The sequence below is a fragment of the Mastacembelus armatus genome, chromosome 21, assembly GCF_900324485.2.
Source record: "Mastacembelus armatus chromosome 21, fMasArm1.2, whole genome shotgun sequence".
Taxonomy (NCBI): Eukaryota; Metazoa; Chordata; class Actinopteri; order Synbranchiformes; family Mastacembelidae; genus Mastacembelus; species Mastacembelus armatus.
The window spans coordinates 4,903,927-4,928,356 of NC_046653.1; positions in this window are offsets into that span (position 1 = coordinate 4,903,927).

Below are 24,430 nucleotides of genomic sequence, written 5' to 3' on the forward strand. Positions count from 1 at the left end.
ATGACTATGGCATACAATCATCAGCTCATTTTCACTCTCTCTACATTTTTTTTTTACTTTCTATCATTAAAACTGTTTTCTGTGCTGTACTTCCCATCAGAGGACCTTATTTATTTAACTCAATTCAATTCGATTCAATTTTATTTCTCAGGTAAATCACATGACTATTCATGATCAGACACACCTTCCTGCATATATCTTTTCTAAACAAAAAGTGTCTTAGAAAATTTAAATCAGTGTAATGAGTGAACAAGATGACTTTCTGTTACGGCCATGGGCCGTTTGGTTTTTCGCCCCCCCCCCCCCGTGTGTGTTATTGTGACATTATATTTGACTGAGAACCCCAGTGAAAGGATGCCTGGGATATCCTCACCCACACCTTCTAACCTCTATCCGCTGGGTGGAGCTGTGGACGGGTGACCAACAATAGAGGAAGATGCCGGAAAGCAGCTGCAGAACACCTCCATGGACCGCGCCTCCTCGCCTGATTGGTTCCCCTTCACCAGCCTCCCTCCAATCAGCTGACTACACCTCAACACAACATGTATTTAAGGCCCAGGATTTCCGTCACTCGGGGTGAGCTGTGCCTTGCCCATGGTCAGTTCACCTCGGTGTTGTGACTTTTGCCTCAAAAACCTGGTTGTCAATATAGTGTTTTGTATACCGCTTGTCGGTTCGATTACTTTTGTTCTTGTTAAAACTAGAGTTGTTTAGTTATTAGTATTTGTATTGATTTTCTAAAATAGTTAAAAAGATCTGTAAATATTAGTTCATTATAGAATGCCTTTGAGCCTGAGTGTTTTTGTTAAACGTTTTTTTTGAAGTACTTGGCTGTGCCCATACCAGAATCTGTTTTTTCGTTGTTGTACTTAAGTTCCTTGGCCTTGCTTTAGTTTGTAAATAAATATCGGCCGACCTTTTACCACCTGGTCACTGTGTTCTTCCCTAAAAAAATCCCCTAGACAAAAAGGGTTGTAACACTTTCACATCACTGTGAAGCAAACACTTTACAATACAAGATGCATTTCTTAAAAGTCTTGTGAACCAATGTTCTGTTTGTGTTTTATGGTCTTATTTCAATGACTTAAAAATTGCAGTTTTTCACTAACCATGCATAAACACTGTTTTCTCAAAAATTACAATCATGTATAAAAACACAATCATGTATAAACTTGCTGTTCACGCATTTGTGCTGATTACAGTGTTATCAGACTTTAGCCAATAATATGTTTAAAACTAACTGAAAAAAGCACAAATGTCAGGGCATGTCAAAACTTGTCCAGGGCCCCAAAACACCCTTAGACCCACAGGGTTAAAGCAATCACCAGCAAGGATGCAGCACTTGCTGGACCAATCACATCGTGCCAAGCACAGTCATGGGACAAACCAGATGGATTTCCCCATCCAGAGTGGCAACTCACAAAAAGACAATACACACACAGACACACCCTGAACTCTCTAAAGAGAACTCTGAAAACTCTGAAAGAATGGAACTCTGGAACTGAACACCCCGAAGAGAACAGAAATGGATAGAGTTCCAGACAGATTCAGAGAAAGTTAAGAGATGTCCAGACTCTCAAGGTTCTCTCGCTCTGAGGAGAAAGAGAGCTACAGAAGAACCATGAAGTAGAGACTGTTTGACTACCCAGCAGAGGAGAAACAAAGACATTCTCCCTGCGTGTGGCTGTCCTACAGCTCATCTCCAGCTGACCATCTCACGTCAACCAACTCCATGAGAAGACCCTGCAGCGGCCAGACAGAGAGCGAGGAAAGGCGACGAATGGACTCCTGGCCCGTAGCCAAGACTCTAGGGAACATCTACTCTGTCCTAGGAACCCGCCGGTAGACTGCAGTTGGACCAGCCCACAGCAGAACAGACTGAGCCTCAGTAAACCCAAGGACAAGCAAGTAAACTGTGGCTGTGCTGATTGTCTCACACTAATCAGTTCCATAATTACTTTTCCTCCGAACTATGTTTAGACCTCAGACTCAAATACAGAACATAAATTAATTTCAAGATTCCTTTTGCACCACTGCAAACAACCTTCTGTTAGACTGTTACAATGTTTTATTGGTTAATTCAGATAATTTCTCTGATCAGTTCTACTTTCATTTATCCCTATTTAAATAGCATGTACATATATTATAAATAGCTAAATCTTAAAAAGACTGTGACTGTCATCATTAATGTTATTTCACACAGTAAATATGTCACTGAATTGGGAGAACTCTCCCTCAGATTGTAGACTGATATCACATATTATTCATTAATTGACTGGTTGATCCACCGTTTAAAGGATCTGGTGCCCCAAATTATTAAGATGGTTTATGATATTCATAATTCATAGACTAGACATAATAAACCTTCATGTTCAATACATGTATATATTTAAATTCGCTACAAGACTAGGCTTTTTGAGTAGGGATTTGATTACTGCAATCTTAAAGGCCTGTTACTGGAGATAAATTTACCAAGTCTAATAAAGATGATCCAACTAATGGCAGGGTGCCTTTAAGCAGACTAGTCAGGATGGGGTCTAAGAGACACGTTAATGATTTAGATGAAGCAAGTGCTGATGTGAATTCAAGCGATCTATGGGAGTGAAGCAGTCTAAACATAACTGAGGTCTTACAGATGATTCAAGAACTACTGTAGTAGAAGATTCATTATGGCAGCTGTAGGAAGCATCTGCTGAATTTTATCTCTAATAGTTGTGATTTTATTTGTAAAGAAACTCAAGTCATCACTGCTGAGAGCTAAGGGAACACTGGGCTCAACAGAGCTGTGACTTTTTGTCAGCCTGGCTACAGTGCTGAAAAGAAACCTGGGATTGTTCTTATTTTCCTCTATTAGTGATGAATAGTATGCAGTTCTGGCTTTACGGAGAGCTTTTTATATGTTAATGGACTGTTTTTCCAGGCTAGAAAAAATTTCTCTAAATTTGTCAGTCTCATCAGTCACTCACTAGCTTAATCTGTCTGCCATTTGGTGGTGGCTCGCTGGTGCTCTTTGGGTTTATTCATGGTTTTTCTGCGAAAACAGGAGCTTAATGTTGCTGTTGCTGGAGAAGGTTGATAAAACACCCTTAGAGCTACGTGGATTCATCCCTACATGTAACATTTTTTTATACACACACTGACATTTGACCCACTGCTGTAGTAAAAATAGTAATTAGTGCATGTTGAGTATGGGCTCTCATACCAGATAGAGTCACATTTTTCTGTCTATCTTAGAAGTCAAAATGCTCAGTATTGAGGCAGAATCTGGTGCTGCTTTTTATTGCAATCTTAAAGATAAAATAGAATGGAATAGAAAAGTAATGTTCATGAACACAACTGATTTCACAGTATCTGTGTTGCTGCTTTTATTATTTTAAAGATTTAGTGTATATATTGAGAGGGCTCTATAAGCAGAAATGAACTGCAGTATTTATAAATATGTTTTCATTAATGCATAATCACTGGAAAATACCAACTGTTGTGTTTTCTGCTAGCAAAGACTTAAACTTATGAACTACTGCATGATTGACAGTGACTTGACAAGTGAAAAACAGGTCTGGTTGGGTGTGCTTAGCCAGCAGAATCTCTTTAAAAACCACTGATGAATAAGAGTGGGAGCCATTTCGACTTCCACTTTTTAAAACTGTAAGAAAAACTGCATGTAGCACAATGTGTTAATCTGTTGTATTTGTTTTCTCAAGACAATTTGAATCTCCAAATGACAATCTACATCTGTCTGTCCATGTACAAAGTCTAATTCTTGGTATATTATGGTCACTAGAGGGTCAAAAGACAACCCAGGCAATGATCTGTACTGTGTTTGTCAGAGTACAAAAAAAAAGTGAATTCTTAGTATTGAGTGTTTGCTTTTTTTTAAACTTGATTTGACCACTTTGGATTATTGTTAAGGTTTGCTTGGTCATTTTTCAAACACAGTGTGCAAATAAATTAACCACCATCAACATGAACTGGTTGACTTCACTGGCTTGAGGTTTTTTTGTTTTGTCTGACAAACCACATTTTTATATGGAGGTTAAATATTATACACATTCAGATACTCGCTGAACTTCACCAAACCAGACGGGGAACTAATTTTCTGTTTGTGCAACACAGGTTTTGTAATTGAGTATTCTGTGTCTCTGACAAGTGCATTAATTAACTCCTGAGCTCATGTGTTTGCACTAAAATGTCATAATTCTGCCTCCACCATGTAATCTCCTGATGACTTTCTTTAGCTGTGTGCTTAGGGTCATTGTCCTGTTGAAAGGTGAACCTTCGGCCCAGTCTGAGGTCCTGAGCACTCTGGAAGAGGTTTTCTTCCAAGATATCTCTGTACTTGGCCACATTCATCTTTCCTTGAAGTGCAACCAGTCGTCCTGTCCCTGCAGCTGAAAAACACCCCCACAACATGATGCTCCCACCACCATGTTTCACTGTAGGGATTGTATTGGACAGTGGATGAGCAGTGCCTGGTTTTCTCCACACATACCGCTTAGAATTAACGCCAAAAAGTTCAATCTTGGTCTCATCAGACCAGAGAATCTTATTTCTCATAGTCTGGGAGTCCTTCATGTGTTTTTTGGCAAACTCTATGCGGGCTTTCATGTGTCTTGCACTGAGGAGAGGCTTCCGTCAGGCCACTCTGCCATAAAGCCCCAACTGGTGGAGGGCTGCAGTGATAGTTGACTTTGTGGAACTTTCTCCCATCTCCCTACTGCATCTCTGGAGCTCAGCCACAGTGATCTTTGGGTTCTTCTTTACCTCTCTCACCAAGGCTCTTCTCCCAGCATTGCTCAGTTTGACTGGACGGCCAGGTCTAGGAAGAGTTCTGGTCGTCCCAAACTTTTTCCATTTGAGGATTATGGAGGCCACTGTGCTCTTAGGAACCTTGAGTGCTGCAGAAATTCTTTTGTAACCTTGGCCAGATCTGTGCCTTGCCACAATTCTGTCTCTGAGCTCCTTGGGCAGTTCCTTCGACCTCATGATTCTCATTTGCTCTGACATGCACTGTGAGCTGTAAGGTCTTATATAGACAGGTGTGTGCCTTTCCTAATCAAGTCCAATCAGTTTAATTAAACACAGCTGGACTCCAATGAAGGAGCAGAACCATCTCAAGGAGGATCAGAAGAAATGGACAGCATGTGAGTTAAATATGAGTGTCACTGCAAAGGGTCTGAATACTTATGACCATGTGATATTTCAGTTTTTCTTTTTTAATAAATTTGCAAACATTTCTACATTTCTGTTTTTTTCTGTCAAGATGGGGTGCTGAGTGTACATTAATGAGAAATAAAATGAACTTTTTTGATTTTGGCAAATGGCTGCAATGACACAAAGAGAGAAAAATTTAAAGGGGTCTGAATACTTTCCGTACCCACTGTATATAGTACTGCCAGTACTATATTCATGGAGAAGTGAAATTTGGGTGCAAGTAACAGGTGCTTCTCAAAAGCAGCAATTGGGCTGCTTCTTGGGAAAATATTTGACTAATCTAGCAATATTTCATGACATGTCAAATAAAAATCATCATATAATGCAACTAAAAGCTCACAAGAGAACCATAGAAAGGTGCTTGGTCTTGCCAAAATTTCGATTGCAAAAACAAATAACTTTCTCCCCTGTGCATATTTTGCCAAACACAGGTTACTCTAAGATCACAAATCAGGTTAGAAGAAAAACCAAAAAAGAAGAATTAGCAATCACCAAGACCTTGGCTTTGTTCAGGTCGCAGCATAATAAGAATTGCAGTCTTGTTGGTGTAGATGAGTTTCCATCACTTTTAATCATATCAAAAATCCCAAATGAATCTTTTTGCAGCAAAAACAAGGCAACAAAGCCTGAAAGTACATTGTGTTGTTAGTTTGAACCTAGGAACTAGACCTATCAAGTCTACTGTTGCTAGTGTTGAAACTTTCATTGGAATAAATGAGTGTAATCTTGGAACATGGCCAGTTGTATAATGCATACTGGTCACCCAGGTTGAACATCTCTAAATAATTGCTTACATCTGGTTGCAAAAAACAACTGACAAATTTGAACTTCAGTGCAAGCATGCAAACCAGAACCTGGAGGCTACACTGAGATGCCTCACTGCCTCCAACCCTACCTCGTGGAGTGTCCAGCTTCCCTGGGTGGAATATGCTCATAATTCACAGATATGCTCTGCCACGGGCCTAACGCCCTTCGAGGCCTCTCTAGGTTACCTGCCTCCCCTGTTTCCAGCTCAAGAACAGGAGGTGGCTGTACCCTCCGTCCAGCATCACCTCCACCGTTGCAGTCGGATCTGGTTCCAGACCAGGGCGGCTCTCAACTGAATGGCGGCCCACAACAAACGCATGTGAGACCGTCACCAAACGCCAGATCCACCCTATCAGGTGGGACAATCGGTGTGATTGTCCACCAATAATATACTTCTACGGACTGATGCTAAGAAGTTGTCCCCCTGCTTCATGGGTCCTTTCCAAATCTCTCAACTGGTCAATCCGCTAGCGGTAGGTCTCACCCTACCAGCTACAATGAAAATCCACCCATTGTTTCACGTGTCCCAGGTCAAACCTGTGGCCACAAACCTACTGTTGCTTTCCCTCTCCTTCTGTGTCTGTCAGTCTTATCATCTTTATGAATTGCAGGTGTGCCAGGGGAGAGGGCATGGAATTCCATTATCCAACCTGTCCATAAAAGCTCCGGTCTTCTCCAGTGACATCACCAGTTCGTCTTGTCTGCCTTCCTGGTGGCATCCTTCCCTGCTGCTCCATCACTGTCTCTCCTAGCTTAGTGGCGGTAGAAGTTAGCGTGTTGTGAGCGTACTCTACCCACGATAAGTTCCAGACCCAGAAATTTGGGTCCCTGGAGCAGAGCAGACGAAGTCCAGTCTCCAGGTCCTGGTTTAAGCGCTCAGCCTGGCCGTTGGTTTGCTGATGGAATCCAGACGACAGACTGATTGATATCCCCAAGAGATTGCAGAACTCCTTCCAGAATCGAGCTACGAACTGGGGTTCCCGATCGGACACGATGTTCTGGGGTATCCCATGGAGCCTGAAAACATGGTCGACGAAGACTTGGGCCAGGGTAGCTGCGGAGGGTAACCTTGGGAGAGCAATGAAATGTACCATTTTAGAGAAATGGTCCACAACTGTCAGAATAGTTGTCATACCAGAGGAAGCGGGCAATCCAGTGACAAAGTCCATAGAAAGGTGTGACCAGGGACGTCTCAGAATGGGAAGGGGCTGGAGGAGTCCCGCAGGCTTGACTGGAAGCTTTGGCCTGTGCACAGTCCGGGCAGGCCAGGATGTATTCCCTAATATCCTCCCATATGGGCCACCAAAATCGCTGTAGGGCTACCTGGGTGGTGCGAACAACTCCTGGGTGCACATGGAGGAGAGAGGCGTGGCAGAACTGAAGAACCTGGGACCGAAACTGGACAGGGACAAACAGACACTGGGGCGGACAGGATGATGGTGCAGAGTTACCTGAATTGGCCCGAACGATCTCTCGTACAATTGCCAGCTGAGCAGCTTCCAGGCGGGTCGATTCGGGAAGGATGTATTTTGTTTTCTCCAACTGCTCGGCTGGTGTATGTAGGCGAGAGAGAGCGTCTGCCTAGTTATTCCTGGAACCTCGGCGAAAAGAAAATTAAACCTCTCAAAAAAAGATGGCCCAACGAGCCTGGCGCTCATTCAGCCTCTTGGCTGTTCTGAGGTACTCCAGGTTCTTTTGGTCTGTTAAAACCGTGAAGGGGAATTTCGCCCCTTCCAACCAGTGACGCCATTCCTCTAATGGCGTCACACCCAACAGCTCTCGATTCCCCACATCATTGTTCCTTTCAGCCGACGACAGTTTCCTGGAAAAAAAAGCACATGGATACAGTGTTGAACCTGATAGATCCTGTTGTGAAATAACTGCTCCGACGCCGGTGTCAGAGGCGTCCACTTCGAGGACGAAAGGTAAGTTATGGTTTGGGAGCTGGAGAATCGGGGCTGATGTGAACTTGGACTTTAGAGCCTGGAAGGCTTCCCTGGCTTCTGGAGACCACTTGAAGGGTACATGGGAAGAAGTGAGCTGGCGCAGCAGAGTCACTATTATGCTGTAGCCCTTAATGAACTTGCAGTTAAAGTTCGCAAAGCCCAGGAACCTCGACCTTGATGGTCGGCTAATGCCAGCCACTAAAGATTCCTGAATGTAGGCTGGCATAGCCTCCCACTCCGGCCCCGACGAGTATAAGCACCCCTCTGGAGGCATCTTGCCTGGTAGCAACTCAACGGCACAGTCATACGGGCGATGTGGCGGGAGAGAAGTAGCCCGAGCCTTATTAAAAACCTCCTCTAGGTCATGGTATGCTGCAGGAACCCCAGTTAGATCCGGATGGTACCGTTCCTGGACTCGCGGGGACAAGGGGTTTACAGCAGTGTGAAGGCACGAGACATGGCATGTGGTGCTCCATTCCAACACCTCACCGGTGCCCCAGTCTACCCGAGGATTGTGGATCTGGAGTCCCAACACGACTGGGGATGACAAAGAGTCAACAACATGGAAAGCCACATACGCCTGGTGGTTAGCTATGGCCATGAAAACTGGTTTGGTCCTGACAGTAACTTGATGTAAGAGACAATCATACAATGATCTCACCTGCAAGTCGTGGGGTAGTTGCTCTGTTTCTAGATGTAGCAGCTGGACTGTGGAGCGAGGCATAAGATTGATGTCGGCACCGGAATCAATGAGGGCATGGAACTGTCCTTGGTGCTGGCTGGCTCCGAGGGTGACGGAGGTCAGCGGAAGAGAACCCTGCCCTGGGAGTCGAGCCAGGAGCTCCCGCCCCTGGCTGAGCCCGGACCCCTGAGGGACAGTTGCGAACCCGATGCCCAGGTGCTCCACACCAGAAACATAGCCTCTGAGCTCGTCTTCATTCTCCCTCGGCTGGGGATGTCCCATGACACCCCAGTTGCATGGGCTCAGGGATAGCCGGATTGGCTCCCGACACTCCCTGTGCGTCCTGGGAGTGGGAGAAACCCACGTGGAGAGGCATGACGTTGCGGCAGCCTTTGTTCGTGTAGCCTTTCCTGGAAGCATTGATCCAGCCGCATGGTTACCTCAATTAAACGATTCAAGTCCTTTGGTCGAGGCTGATGAGCCAGGTCATCCTTCAGACGGTCATTCAGCCCGAGGTAGAAGTGGTCATAAAGTGCTGTAGCATTCCAGAGGCAATCCACAGCCATGGTGCGAATCTGGACCACATACTCCAGAAGCGGTCGATCCCCTTGCTGTAGTTTAGTCAGGTGATGAACGGCCGTAACTTCAGGTTGTACTGGATCAAAAATTAAGGACAGCTGCTCTCCGAACTCCTTTGCGGACCGGCAGAACTTCTCACGTCTCTGCCAGGCTGCAGTCCCCCACTGATCAGCCGTCCCACCCAGGGGGAAATCATATAGATTACTTTAGCCTACTCTGTAGGAAACGCAGAGGGCCGCAGGATAAAAACAAAGTCACATTTGGTAAGAAAAACTGGGCTCTGACCTGGTTCCCCACTGTATATAGCAGGATGGGGAAGCTTGGGTTCAGGGGCCCTTGACCGCCGGGGAGAGGGCAGTGAGGCTGGTAGTGGAACGGCGGCCCCGTCTCGAACCGCCGAGGCTTGAAGAACCTGGGTCCGCTGGGAAGAAACTCGTTCGACGGATTGGCCGATGTGATGAAGCTTATCCTCATGCACCTGGATGGCGGTTTCGATCCCAGCACACCATGAAGGCTGCAGAAGTGCTGACTGATCCATGCTGTTTATCTGGCCGGATCGTACTGTCATAAACTCAATTAACTGGAGGACCAGGATGGAGAGACGGCAACACCTAGCACAGTCTACAAAGAAACTTTATTTTTCTTTCAAGCTACACTGAAGGGGTGTGCCCAGAGGGTGCCCCGAAGTGCGTCATCTGACGGAGCGGGATTCCCCTTGGTCCCAGGGTCTGGGTTGTCTAACAGAGAAAACTGAACAGTCCAGTCAATGGTAGTGGCAATGAAAAACACTCCTCAAACTATAGGTAATGCGGGGGGGTCACAATCAGAGGAAGGAAAACCAATCCAATAAGGCAAAACAGGATAAACGCAGTCTCAGAGCTGGTCTCTCCGTAGACCAGTAGACGTGGCTGGTTACTTAACCGTTAGCAATTCCTTCTCATTCAACAAGAACAAGAATACCGTCCCAGTCCCAGGAGGACACAGGGGACTTCATCCAGGCCGAACCTACGTGGTTCTCTTGGCGTTTCCAGGGGAAAAACAGGCCGAGCGATCGTATCTCTCTGACTGGAACTCTCAGACGATCCGGCAACTGTCGGTAACTAGAGAGCAGTATAAGAACTGTGGAAAGAAGAGGACAAACAGGGTGGAAGCGCGGATTGGATTCCTAAGCGTGGGACCTTCGTAATAAAAGCACTGCCCCGGAAGACAACCGGCCGGCAACGTCGGCACATACATATTCTCCATGCTCTTGTACATTCATGTTTCTTAATTTTTTCAGACAAATGTTTAACATCTCCCATTTTAAGCAAGGGAAGCAAAACACAGTCAGCTAGCCAAACCATTCTGCTGTACCAATTACAAGTGAAACCTCTCACATATGTTTAACCTTTTTGCTAGCTTGGTTTATCTGGACCAAGCTATTTAACCACTAAAGTTCTTCTTTCAAATGGAATCTGAAGAATAGATTTTACTGATTTAGCAGAAAGCTGAAGTTGCAGCTCTAGGGTATCAGCATCATTGTCGATCGCTGTCACTCCTCCACTACTGATCGACTCTGTTCTGGGCGTTAAAATTGTCGCCCTTTAGGAGTCAAATTAGCTGAAGCTGATTGGCTGAATTTCTGTTGCTATGTGTATATCTGAGAGCTTTTATTGGCTGTACTGTGTCACTGACTGGGCGATGTTTAGTTCTCCCGAATTTGAGCTTTTTTTTTTTTTTTTTACCACAAATACTTATTTATATTTAATATATTACATGTTTTTTCACAATCTCAGACACATACATGAAATAGTAATATTAATTACGTTACATACATTTTTTTGTTTTGTCGGTGGGCAGAGGATGGGGCGGTGCCCTAGCGCCCTCTATTGGCCAGCTGCCACCGATTCCAAACTAATTTTTGTTTAATCAAGTTGCGACACAGCAAAATTGGTTCCATGTAATACTCCAGGAGAGAAAGGAAAGGAAAGGATGCTTGATATTGGTTGGAGCACCTCATTTTTGCCCTGGAGACTCTAGCAGGTTAATCTACAGTATACATGCCTAAGTCATCATAGTTTGTACAATTAATTATAATCACTTTCCACGTCTGCCAAATCACACCACTCTCATACTATTCTGCTCTTGTAAACCTTGTAACTAGAGAAATACCAGCAGTTCTGATGTGTGCACCATTGGCTTTGAAATGAATCAGTTGTAGCACAGCTATTAAGTGATAGATAGATTCAAAAAGTAGTTTGCATCATTAAGGACTTTACTGCATAGCTGGGAGCTGTCGTATAAGTGACCTGATGTGTATGTTTCTATTTGTATCTTTGGAGCTCAGTCCACTTGCTGTGCTTAACAACATGGACAGAATTCAGCAAGCAACAGCTCCACACAAATAATCTAGCTTGCAGCTGGCCACAGATGCACTGCACTATTACATTTCTACTCTACATCAGAATCTTAGTAACTGCACCAAACTTTTGTGGGAGCATTGATATACTGGTGCCTCCAGCAGAGAGTTAATATATTTAACGGGGCAATAAATTTCCATTACAGTTGCAATTTTTTTATGAAGGGGGGTCTTTCTTTGGTTTATAAAGATTCAAAAAGATAGATTTACTGTCTCATTTACTTCCATTTACTCTTACTTCTCATCTACTTCAGCTAGAGTTTTTACAGACCATAAATTATGTGTTATCTGCTGCCAGTAATCTGTCACATGCCTTCTTTGTGTTTGGTCACATTCAGCAGGCCTATCTGAAGGATCCAATGATGGATTGCAGTGAACAGCAGAAATGGACAAAATGCCTCATGCTGCAGTCTGTTTCTAGTAAAAGCTTTATGAGCGTGTCCTCTCCCTCCCTGATGTTATGTCCAGTTACTCTACACACAAAAGCCAGAAATCAGTCATGTGACACCTATGGAAGGAAGTGGCCTGGCCTCAAAGCTGACAGGTTGACATATGCAAAAACTGAAAAAAAAAAATCACAGTGGGGATGAATGCTATGCAGTTTTTACAAGTGGTCTGGGAAACATCATTTGGGCCTTTTTTATTCCTAGAAAAAAAAACTAAGCCACATCTGTATTTTTTGTTATGACAGCATTGTGTTACATGAACAGCTGGTGTAAAAGGAAAACAAACCAGCAACTCTAGAGATGAAAATAAATTTTTCAAAGATAAACATTTCAGTTTGTGGAAAATCTGACCTCCCTATTAGTGTGTAGACTTACCAACTTGAAAACAAGAGTTACAAAATTGACACAATCTCTGTTTGCGTGGGAAAGCAAAACTTTTGATTAGGGTTCTGCTTTTGTTGGTGTGGGTTTAATAGTAGTGGAGGCAATGACTGGTTGGTTTGTGCATGACAGATATTCTTCATTGGAGGAATTCAAGGAACTTTCACTGCTTTTCTCGAACTGGCAATGTGCAGAAGTTTTCCGTGTATCTAAATCCTATTCCAAATGTGGGGGAAGCTCCATGTTACTCTCAAGAGGGTGGATCAGTAAGCCTAATGGTCATGTTCTTGCAACACAGAAATTCAAACTCTAATAACACAATGTTTCACTGAAGTCTAATAGGTGAGAAGTCTTAGGGGCTTTAAGAGTCTACTGAGTCTCCAGTTAACTGTGGTGGCAGAAACAGAGATTTGTCCCTGAGCTTGGTGTCCTCCAACGCCATTCCAAATTGAGACCTTGTTAATTCTAGTAGACTGACTCCACATTGCCACACTATCAGCCCAACATAAAACAGTCATGCATTATTCAGTCTGAACGACCCCTCAGGTGTCTGATTGATTCCAGATTCATAGTTCATCCTACTGTGCAGGACAATAAGCCCATAAAGTTACAGTTCATGAAGAACTATTTTCAGGGGCAAGAAGAACCAGGGGTCCTACAGCAGATGGTCTAACCCCCACAGAGCCGTGATCTGGGCAGTGTGGAGTCAGTCTGAGATCATATGAAGAGACAGAAACACTGGAACAGCCTGAATCTACAGAAGAACTGCAGCAGCTTGTCCAAGGTGCTGCAAAATACCAGGAGAAACTGTGCAGGTCAAACCAGAGTGAACTGCTGCTATTTTAAGGTTAAAGGGGAGCGCTGCAAATACTGATTAGATTTAGGTTTGGTTCCCTTCACTGCACTTTTTATGAAGTTAACCGATAAATGAAAAACTATGTCATTTATGTTAAAAACATCACCTGTGTGTTTTTTCATGCCTAAAACTTTTGCAGAATGCTGTATGTGTACACAAGCTATTGTCCAGAGTGACTGGAATACCTAAATATCTACAAAATATGCTTGTAACCAGATGTTTGCTACAGAGAATACTTACAGCTGTGACCAAAGTCCATTGCAACAAGGCACTACACCCTCAGTTATAGTGCAAGATTATGGAAGAAATGCATGTGTGACCCATGTTATGGTCTGGTATAACAACAAGCAACATGTACAAGGTATGCAACTCCCTTATTTATCACCTGTTAGTTATAGACATATTTTTGAAACATTTTTTTCAAGCGAGTACAGTGTGATTCTCATCAAACCCACTCACAAAGTTTCTATTTGTGCACAGGCTGCTCTGCATGAGTTCGAGCACAGACCCACAGAGACAATAAAACCATTTCAAGTGTCCGCTAGCATTCACAGTCACAAGTAAAGGCTATAATTACATGGTGTGACAGGTCTTCTTTTCTTTATTGCCAGGATTTATTTGTCTTACTGTTATATACATCTCTTTTGTGAAATTTGATTGCATCAGTAATGAGATTAAATAAAACACATCTGATAATTTCCAAAAGTGAAGCAATGGGTCATAGCTGTATTTCTTAGGCAGTTTTCTCAAGGGAGAAAATGTGAGAATGTCCAACTTGACAACATCGTTTCTTGTCCCGCTTCAGTGCAATGCAGCCGTGTGTTCTCCTAAAACAATACTGAGAGGCAGTCAGCTTCATTTACCATGATAAAGAAAAATACAACACTTTCTCCTAACCACTGGTAGGTGAGGCCTCTTCAGGGAACATGGTAGTAGACATTTCCACTCAGTGTTTCCATTACTACTTCTGATGACTAACAGTAGTTCATGGGTGTCGGTGTTGTCATCTACTTGGCGCTGAAAACCGGGCCTTATCGCCACGCTACTTTGACTGTCTGTTGTCCAAATATCCATTCCTGTCTGCCTACATCTTTTTGTTTTTCACTACATCGTGATGTTTCCGTGTCTGCATCCCTCCTTTCCTGATCTTCAATAGTGTCTCTACTCATCATCATACCCACAGGGAGTATCACACTTCTAACCTCACTGAGGTTTAACTTCTCGGTGAACCAAGTAGGAAACAGCAATGTTAGTCATAAACAAAAGAGCTGTTAGGAGAGCTGTTGTTATAAAGTCCTTAGATCACTGTAGAATTAGCTGACAGTATCCCTGTGAGCCACAGCCCAGAAACTGTTGCCATCTTTTTCTACTAGTTTTGTTTCATTTTAAAACCACTCATCTGTCACCTAAAAGTTACAGTTTAATTATTCATGTCTACATTGTTAACTTGCCCACTAACCACTTCCAAAATTAATTAGTGAACATACAGTAATGTTGTGAAAACTCTACCCAGGAAGTTGCTGTTTCCAGAACTGCTGTTATTTTATATGGTCAGGTAGCAAGCTTGTAATAGTCGGAATGATGCATGTAAAAATATTTGTATTTGATGTTGCTGTTAAATTGTAGGTCTAATCAAGTTCTGTGTTTTCCTATTATCAACAAAGCATTTATAAGACTAAAACTAACAATGAACTGATCCTGTTATCAAACCTATTCCTCTGTGCCAAAGAGCTGCCACGTTGTCCAGAACCTATTAAAAAGACATCAGTGAACCACACAGTTGCATTAGGTGATATAATACAGTATTTGTTTTATTACCCTGAACACACACACTGCATCAGTCCATTTGTCACATGCAGTGTTCTGCTGCTGAAAATGTTCACTATTGCAATAAAATGTGTATTAACTCACATCTAAAAATAGTGCTCCCATATAATTTTTAAATACAGGTTGAGTAAAGCTTCTTAAAATTACAGTGTCCAGCTACTTCAGGAAATTACTGAACATTTTTAAAAAATTTAACTATTGAATTACTGTCATGATTCCCCTTTGGGACTTCCTGCCAGGGGACCCTTATTTTCTAAGACTTCCTTTTCCCTCGCACTGGTCCCCGGCAGCTTCACTTTAGTATTTGAGTTAATTGTTTTCACCTATGTCTCATCACCTTTTCTGTTCTCCCTATATATACCTCCCTCTTTCCTTTGTTCTTGACCGAAGCATTAGTTAACAGTTTGTGTATTGCAGAAGCCTAGTTAGTCTCGTAAGCCTTGCCTTACAGCCTCTCTCAAGAGAAGTGTTCTGATGACCGTCTCAGCTGGTCTTTTCTTAGTTTACCGTCTCATTCGGTTCACTTTTTTTTCCCATCTCACTCGGAGATTTTCTGTTCCCGTCTCATTTGGCTTTGTGTTTTTGTATTTGTGTTTTCTCTGCCCTGGAAGCCCCAGGAAGGAGTAAATCTTCTTCAGTTCTGCATTTGGGTCCTACCGCCTCTCCTTCTCTCCAGCACCTCCGCACTCACCAACTCACCTCCCAACTCATAACAATTACAATATAAGAAGATAACGTTTATTTGTCCCACAGTGGGGAAATTCACATTGTCATAGCACTAAAGTAAGGAACAAGATAGGAATGGGAACACAATAGAAAAAGTAAAAAACTTGATATTACAATAAACAATATCATATATATATACATGTATATATATAAGTAAAAAGTGTGGCAGGGTAGTAACATGAGAACAGACCCACCAAGGCTGGAGACTGAACAATACTGGAAAAACATATAGCAGAGGGAGGCATCACATAACACCAATGCCCAGTGGCTGGTGGATCTGAGAGCAGACCACAGCAACCTCCCTGAACAGGCATCAAAATGATGCAGAAAAACTAGTCCATGCATTTGTTACCTCAAGGCTAGATTACTGTAACTCATTACTATCTGGATGTCCCAGGTAATCCAGAATGCTGCAGCCAGAGTCCTAACGGGAACTAGCAAGAGAGATCATATTTCTCCTATATTAGCTTCTCTTCATTGGCTCCCTGTAAAATACAGAATAGAATTTAAAATCCTTCTTGATCAAGCTCCTTCATACCTTAAAGACATCATAGTACCATATTATCCCAATAGAGCACTTCGCTCTCAGAGTGCAGGTCTGCTTGTGGTTCCCAGAGTTTCCAAAAGCAGAATGGGAGGCAGAGCCTTTAGTTATCAAGCTCCTCTCCTGTGGAACCAGCTCCCAGCCTGGGTTCAGGAGGCAGACACTCTCTATACTTTTAAGGCTAGACTTAAAACCTTCCTCTTTGACAAGGCATATAGTTAGGGCTGGCTTCAGGCAACTCTGAACCATCCCTTAGTTATGCTGCTATAGGCCTAGACTGCCCGAGGACCATCAGTGCACTGAGCTCCCCTACCCTAACCCCAACACTCCCTTCCGTCCCTCTCTTCCTCTCCTCCCCCCTCACATGTATATTCCACCATTGAATGTCACTAATCTTGTGCTCTCTTCTCTCTCTCCCCTAGTTTGTGCTCTCTCTCTCTGTACCTTCTGCAGGTGTCCCTGGTCCTGGAGCTGTATATTGCTGATGTGCAGTTACTGGCCCCACCAACCTGCAGTGTCTATTTGTTGTTTATTGTTGCTGTTCTTTTCTCTCTGCTCTATCCACTTACCCCAACCGGTCGAGGCAGATGGCTGCCCAAACTGAGCCTGGTCCTTCTGGAGGTTTTTTCTTCCGTTAAAGGGAATTTTTCCTCTCCATTGTCGCCAAGTGCTTGCTCATAATGGATTTGTTGGGTTTTTAGATGTTGTAAAGTGCCTTGAGATGATTTGTATTGTGATTTGGCGCTATACAAATAAAATTGAATTGAACCAGTAACCATCACAATGGCAAATATCCGAGAAATGGTCTCAAACATGAAGAACTGGACAGCACCTGGGCCTGACATGATCCACACCTACTGGCTAAAGAAGCTAACTGCACTCCATGAGCACCTGGCAGCTCAAATGAACCAGCTGCTAATGGATGGGACTCACCCAGAGTGGCTAACTGAAGGCAGGACAGTCCTGATCCTGAATGACCCCCAAAAGGGAGCAGTCCCATCCAACTACCACCCGATAACCTGCCTCTGCACGATATGGAAGCTCCTCTCAGGCATCATAGCGGCTAAGATGAGTAAGCACATGGCTCAATACATGAGTGGGGCCCAGAAAGGAATGGGTAAGGACACCAGGGGAGCAAAACATCAACTACTGGTAGATAAAGCAGTCACTCGAGACTGTAAGACCAGACAGACCAACCTGTGCACCGCCTGGATTGACTACAAGAAAGCCTACGACTCAATGCCACACACATGGATCCTGGAATGCCTGGAACTGTACAACATCAATAGGACTCTAAGAACCTTCATAAGGAACTCAACGGAACTGTGGAAAACAACCCTAGTGGCCAACCTCAAGCCAATTGCACAAGTCTCCATCAAGTGCAGCATCTATCAAGAAGATGCTCTGTCCCTGCTACTGTTCTGCATAGGCCTGAACCCCCTCAGCCAGATCATCACTAAGACTGGCTTTGGATACCGACTACGAAATGGAGCAACCATCAGCCACCCCCTGTACATGGATGACATCAAGCTGTATGCCAGGAATGAGTGAGACATCGACTCACTGATCCATACAACCAGGATATACAGCAACGACACTGGAATGTCATTCGGACTGGACAATTGTGTTCGAATGATAACAAAGTGAAAATTAAGTGAAAGTGACTTATATGGCCAATTATGGTGACCCAATTTGTGCTCTGCATTTAACCCTTCACAAAGTGCACACACACACCGTGCACACACACCCGGAGCAGTGGACAGCCAATGCTGCGGTGCCCAGGGAGCAGTTGGGGGTCCAGTGCCTTGCTCAAGGGTCTCACCTCAGTCATTGACGGTGGACAGGGCACTGACTATTCACTCTGTGCCACCGACAATTCCTGCCAGACCTGAGACTCAAACCTGCAATTTTCAGGTTACAAGTCTAACTCCCTAACCATTAGGCCATGACTGGAATCATGACTGAAAATGACTGTGGAATCCCACAGGCAAAGGGAACCAAGAAGAAGACGCAAGGAAATCCGCTACAGCCAAATACCTATAGAGCGTAAGGCAAGTCCTAAGAAGTCAGCTAAATGGGAAGAACAAGGTCCAAGTCATCAATACCTACGCCTTGCTTGCATAATAAGCTGGCCAAAAGAGGACATAGAAGCCACTGATATCAAGACAAGGAAGCTCCTCACAATGCATGGAGGACTTCACCCCAAATCCAGCATCCTGAGACTGTACACTCAGAGGAAGGAAGGAGGCCGAGGACTGGTGAACATCAGAGCCACCATTCAAGATGAAACAGCAAAGATCCATGAGTACATCAGGAAGATGGCCCCAAGCGATGGAATACTTAGTGAATATCTCAGGCAACAGAAGCCCGATGCAGAGGAGGAGGAGCAAGAACCATGATGGCAGGACAAACCCCTGCATGGTATGTACCACCGACAGATACAAGAAGTGGCTGGTATCAAAAAGTCCTACCAGTGGAGGTAGTAGTAGGGGTCTGGAAGGACCTGGGAGCTGACTGTTGTGTCACGGTTTCCAGGGTAGATGGGGCCAGAAGAGACTGTTCCAATTTGGCTCTCTCTCGTTGTATCTCCTGGATTCGACCGTCCAGTAGAATCACGTGATCTATAAAAGATGGGAAATGGGGAGCTTGGTCCCGACAGGTTAGTTCATTTTTGAATTGTTCTGAGAGTCCCCACTTAAACAATTCCCTCAATACCGGCCCCACCCACAAGGTGCTAGCCACCACTGTTCTAAACTCAATGGCGTAATCCACCACACTCCTATTTCCCTGGTGAATAGTGAGTAGCCGCGTTGCGGCATCTCCAGCATAGTCAAGATGGTCAAAAACCTGCCGGAAAACCTTGAGGAACTGGGCGACTGTCATATTAGTTAAAGGGCTGGAAGAAGATTCTGCCTCCGCCCACCTGAGCGCGCTTCCCCATAACAGTCCGACTGTGAAAGAAATCTTGCACTTATCTGTTGGATAGGTCTGGGTTCGCATTTCAAAGACATTTGAACACTGAAGAAGAAAACCTCTGCAGGTTCCAGGGTTCCCGTGATAAGGTTCAGGATCCGCGATGTGCTGGTCAGGCTGGTACGCAGGAGGGGGTGGCTGATCGTGTGTAGGGTTAGGTGGCAAGGCCGTCAGCGACATGTTGGCAGACGCTGCAGGGGCTGCGGGAGAGAGCTGCATGGTTAGTGCCCGTACCTGATCCATAAGTTGTGTCACGTGCATAACCATTTCCTGGTTCATCTTAACCAGGCTGCTCAGTGTGTGGTTGTGTTCTCCCAGCAAGACCCCTTGCCGTGATAGTGCCTTGTGCAGGGCATCACTGCTCTGGTGTTTGTCGGGCTGGGAATCCAATGGGTCCATAATGGGCCAGTTCGTTCTGTTACATCAGTTATGACAAGATAGGAGAGGACCAAAGGGCAGATTCAAACAGAGAATCACAGTTCATTTAAATAACAGAAAAATCACTGGTGACCCAAAAACAAAACACAAAAGCTCCAGGGCAGCTCGGGACAATCTCTCGCTGAAGTACGTTGCAATATACGGCTGTTCAAGACAGCGTGCCTCCAGTGAAGCAAGCTTACTTGGCTTGAGGAAAACAGGTTCAGGTGCATCACAGGTAACTGCTGATATACAGGAACTTGGTGAGACAGAGAACAGGTAAGTACCCGTTTGGTAATTTTTTCGTAAATGAGAGAAGCAGACGAGATTCTACCACGTGTAGTTAGCGGAACGAACAGGCAACAAGGGAGAGAGGAACGAGAGCTTTTATGGTAGACGGTGAGTAATTGGAACCAGGTGATGCTCATCAGCAGCTACCGTTCTCCCGCGGCACACCTGCAGACAATATGCACAGGGGAGACAGCACAACACACACTGAGGTAAAAGGGAAACGGATACACACAAGGTTAACTGGAAGGGCTGGTACCACCACCTCATGAAAAATGTGATACGTTTAATATGAAATCTGAATTTAATCATAAAATCTAAATATAACCACATCCCCACTCAAATTCAATAATTAAGTTATACACTGGATATACACTCTAATAACATGATTTTTGGAAGCAATTTATTGATTTTTCATCAAATAATTATGAAAGCATGGCTGTTCTGAGTATACCTTCTGGCAGTCTGTTCACAACTGTATTAACCCTAGACACAGAAACACAATCCTTGAAATCTGATCTGGTGAAATGTACAAGAGACAGAAAAAAGTATTGCATTCAAAAACTGGGTGTGAAGTGTGAGGGAAGTCTATTAAACCCAGATGTGTTAAAAGCTGAATGGCATCATGTTTTACCTTTCCATGCTCAGTTGCACAGTACATGAGCATTATCAGATAAAGATTACCATTAAACCCCAGCAGGTCTCTTTCACACTGGACCCCGGATCCCCCGAACAATTAACTTTATTGCCACCAGCCATCCCATTCCTCTCTGGTCTTTCTCTTACATGAAATGCAGAGAAGAAGAAAAGGTCCAGTGTTTCAGTTATGTGTTGGCTTATCGTCATGGCTCAATCGTTGTAACCTTACAACATAGTAAAAAGATTGTATCGACAGCATGTTTTAGCTTGTTCTTTATATTTTGCTAGAAAGGAAAGAATGCGTGTTAACTACCTGTGCAGTCACATACTGTATAATATGCTTCAAAACGTGACTCCCTATAGTTATTTTATTATTTTCATGTGTGAACATGAGATCAGTAGGTTTTGTGATTACAGTTAGCACAGCTGAGGCCTAAGTACTCAGAAAATGGTGAATTTCCTTCAAATTGATGTGAGTGAATTGACACATGACGTACCTAGTTGTGGACATTGTACTGGATTATTGTAACGGAGAGGGAACTGAGTATGAAGGGGAAGCCCTTGTTTTATGACTTAATATACATTATGTCTCAACTTATTATGGATATAAACAGTGAAAATGTGCTCTTTGTCATGCCTTTCCCCCATGGACAGGAGAGCAGTTGGGACACAGAGAAGGACTTTACATCGGAATTGTTAATCCTTTACACTAAATGGAGCCCATTGAGGTGAGTGTAATTTTTATTTAAGGGTGTACTCACACTAGGCACGGTTTGAATCGCACCCTAAGACATGACCAAATGTAAGAAGACCCTGGGCTAGGCCCACAACACGGTAGAGGGATTATCCATATCCAACTCAACAACTGATAAATCAAATAACAAAAACCCAAAACATGTATATGAATCTTTACCATGACATCATCATTAATGGCAATGTCTCCAAAGTACTACTTACTTCCTCAGTAGTTTGGATCAATATCAACCACAGCTAAGGAGAGTGAAGGTTACAAATACAAAATTCAGGAAACAGACCATTGGATGTGGTTGGAAATCTTGGTCCAGGATGATGTGATTGAAGAATTTGAGGATATTAATGATGCCGTTCCATTCATCCATCCATTATCTATACCCTGCTTATTCCTACCTAGGTCACAGAGATCTGGAGCCTATCCCAGCTCTCTCTGGGTGAAAGGCAGGGGTCCACCCTGGACAGGTCACCAGTCCATCACAGGGCCACATAGAGACAAACAACCTCACACACTCACACTCACTCCTATGGGCAATTTAGAGTCACCAATCAACCTGACATACATGTTTTTGGACTGTGGGAGGAAACCCAGGTTTCAAACCAAGGAACCTTCTTGCTGTGAGGCAACAGTGCTAACCACTAATACACTATGCTGCCCTAATAATGTTGTTCTAGCTGCAAATGTATGCTGTGAGGGCGTTACATTGAAAAAATCCTCATGCTGAAAGGCACTGAAACTTCAGATGCAGCATTGCAACCTCTCAGTATTAAGTGTTCCCATACTGCAGTTTTACTGTGTGACTATCAGGAGTGAATACCTCTAATTGTATCAGTGTGGAAAAAGGCTGTATGTTGTTGGAATGGAGCATGCATGCCCAGCATGTCCTCTGTGAATTCATTTATTTTTTATTTTACAAATTAAATCAGGAAAATTTGGACATGCCTTGTAAATCTTTTAGTTATGTGCATCACGTTATCCAAAAATGAGTCAGCAAGAAAGTTGAGTATATTGAAAATACGATGAGAGTAATGATCAAAGTTAAAAGACAAAGAGATGTTAACCAGACACTCCCCCTTTCATACAATATTGGAATTATTGTTTATCAGAACTCCCAGAGGGAAAACCAATCTGATTATAAACCAGGCAATCCCTGCAAGCATGTCATCAAGATACACCTCATCTCTCTGTGCTATCACTGCAGCTAATCAGATTAGCATCATTGTGTCATTACCTCAGAGTACCTGCACATCATTTCACGTGATGAAAATCCCAACACATGGGACATCTTACTATACAGAGGCCCATAGCAAAGACAGTAAATATGCTTGTACTTAGCAGGCATGCAATTCTGGTATTACCTCATGTTGGCTCTTTTACACATGCAAACAAAACAAAACAAAAACTACAAAATGACAGCCTCTCACAGAAGAAACCTCCTGCTCATCATTTGTGAGAATTTTTATTTGGAGAAAGACAAAAAAAACATTTTTCCTCTTCTTAAAAAAACTATTAATTCCTTTTACATCAGTGAAACACGTCAACTATTACTGGAGCAAATATCCTTTAAAAACAGAAACAGTACTGTATGAGAACTATTAAAATGACAGCAGTGTAATTAGAAAAAGGCTTTAGCCTTGACTGACAAAGGCAAAGAGAAGTAAGCATGTCTGCACTTTTTGTTAGACTGGCTCATCACTTCTTGTTGAGACTTGCCAGCATCACAGTGCTCGAGGTGCTATCAGCATGTCACGAGAGGAGTGGATTGTGGCTTGCATGTGTAACTGGATCTGAATGGCACAGGATCTACATAATACTGCTGCTGCTGGGTGTAGCTGCATCATGTTTGTTAAGAATGATAACGATGCCCTTTTCCTCCATGACAGACAAGCACTTTTGAAATTAGGCTGAAACTGATTCAACAGATCAATTTATATGATGAAATAAAAGAAAGAAAAATTACTGTTGCCTGCCATAATAAACGTAGCATTTGTTTTTAGCATTAACACCTCTTTGGTGTACACTCTAAAAAGAAATGTTTAGACTCAACAAAAAAATTAATGCAACAGTTTGCATTAGTCTTAGTGAGTTATGAAAACCTCATGAAATTATACTGAACCAACAAACAACATTAGGTTTGAGGAATTAGCTTTTCCTTTACTGTCAGATTATTTTAACTATGCCTTACTTAATAATTATTAGCTAAAATGTACATTTTTAAGTTGATAACTCATAAAAATTAGGTTGCTACAACTAGTTTTACCATATTGTTTTAAAGTAATTTTATGTGTTGCATAGTTAATTATTGTAATAATGTACAAAACCATTTAAGTAGCAACTGTCATGATATGGATTTTGAGGTCCAGTTTTGGACTTTTATTTTGGTTTCAGGTTTCCGGTAGCGCCTATGTTAAGTACAGGTAGCTTCATGGCTTTATGTTTGTTGATTTCTATTAGCCCTTGTGACCTTGTGTATTTATACCTCTTGCTTTCCTTTCTTTCCGTTCTTTGTTGGAGTCTTGACGTTTGCTTGTACGGCGAGTGGCGAAGTGAGTAGTGTTTTGTCCTGACGCTGAGTGGCGAAGTCAACTATGCGGGGGTACTCATCTTGTGTTCACAGCTGGAGGAGATCGTCCGGCAACCACCAGGCTATGTCTGGTACGTTACTCTTCCTTTTCCCTGGCATCTGCGTCTTCCTGAAGACATGCCGGAGCCTGCGGCTTCCCCTCCCTTCAGTCAAAGATGCCGGCTCCCCACCCTGAAGCCCCAGCTAGTGTGCCTGCATCCCCGGCTACAATGCCTGCATCCCCGGCTACAATGCCTGCATCCCTGGCCAGAGTGCCTGCATCCCCAGCATGAGTCCCACCTATTGTGCCAAGGTCCCCAGCGAGCCCTTTACCAGAGTCTACTGCTAGCCCTTTGTCAGAGTCCACGGCTAGTCCTTCATCCAAGTCTCCAGCTA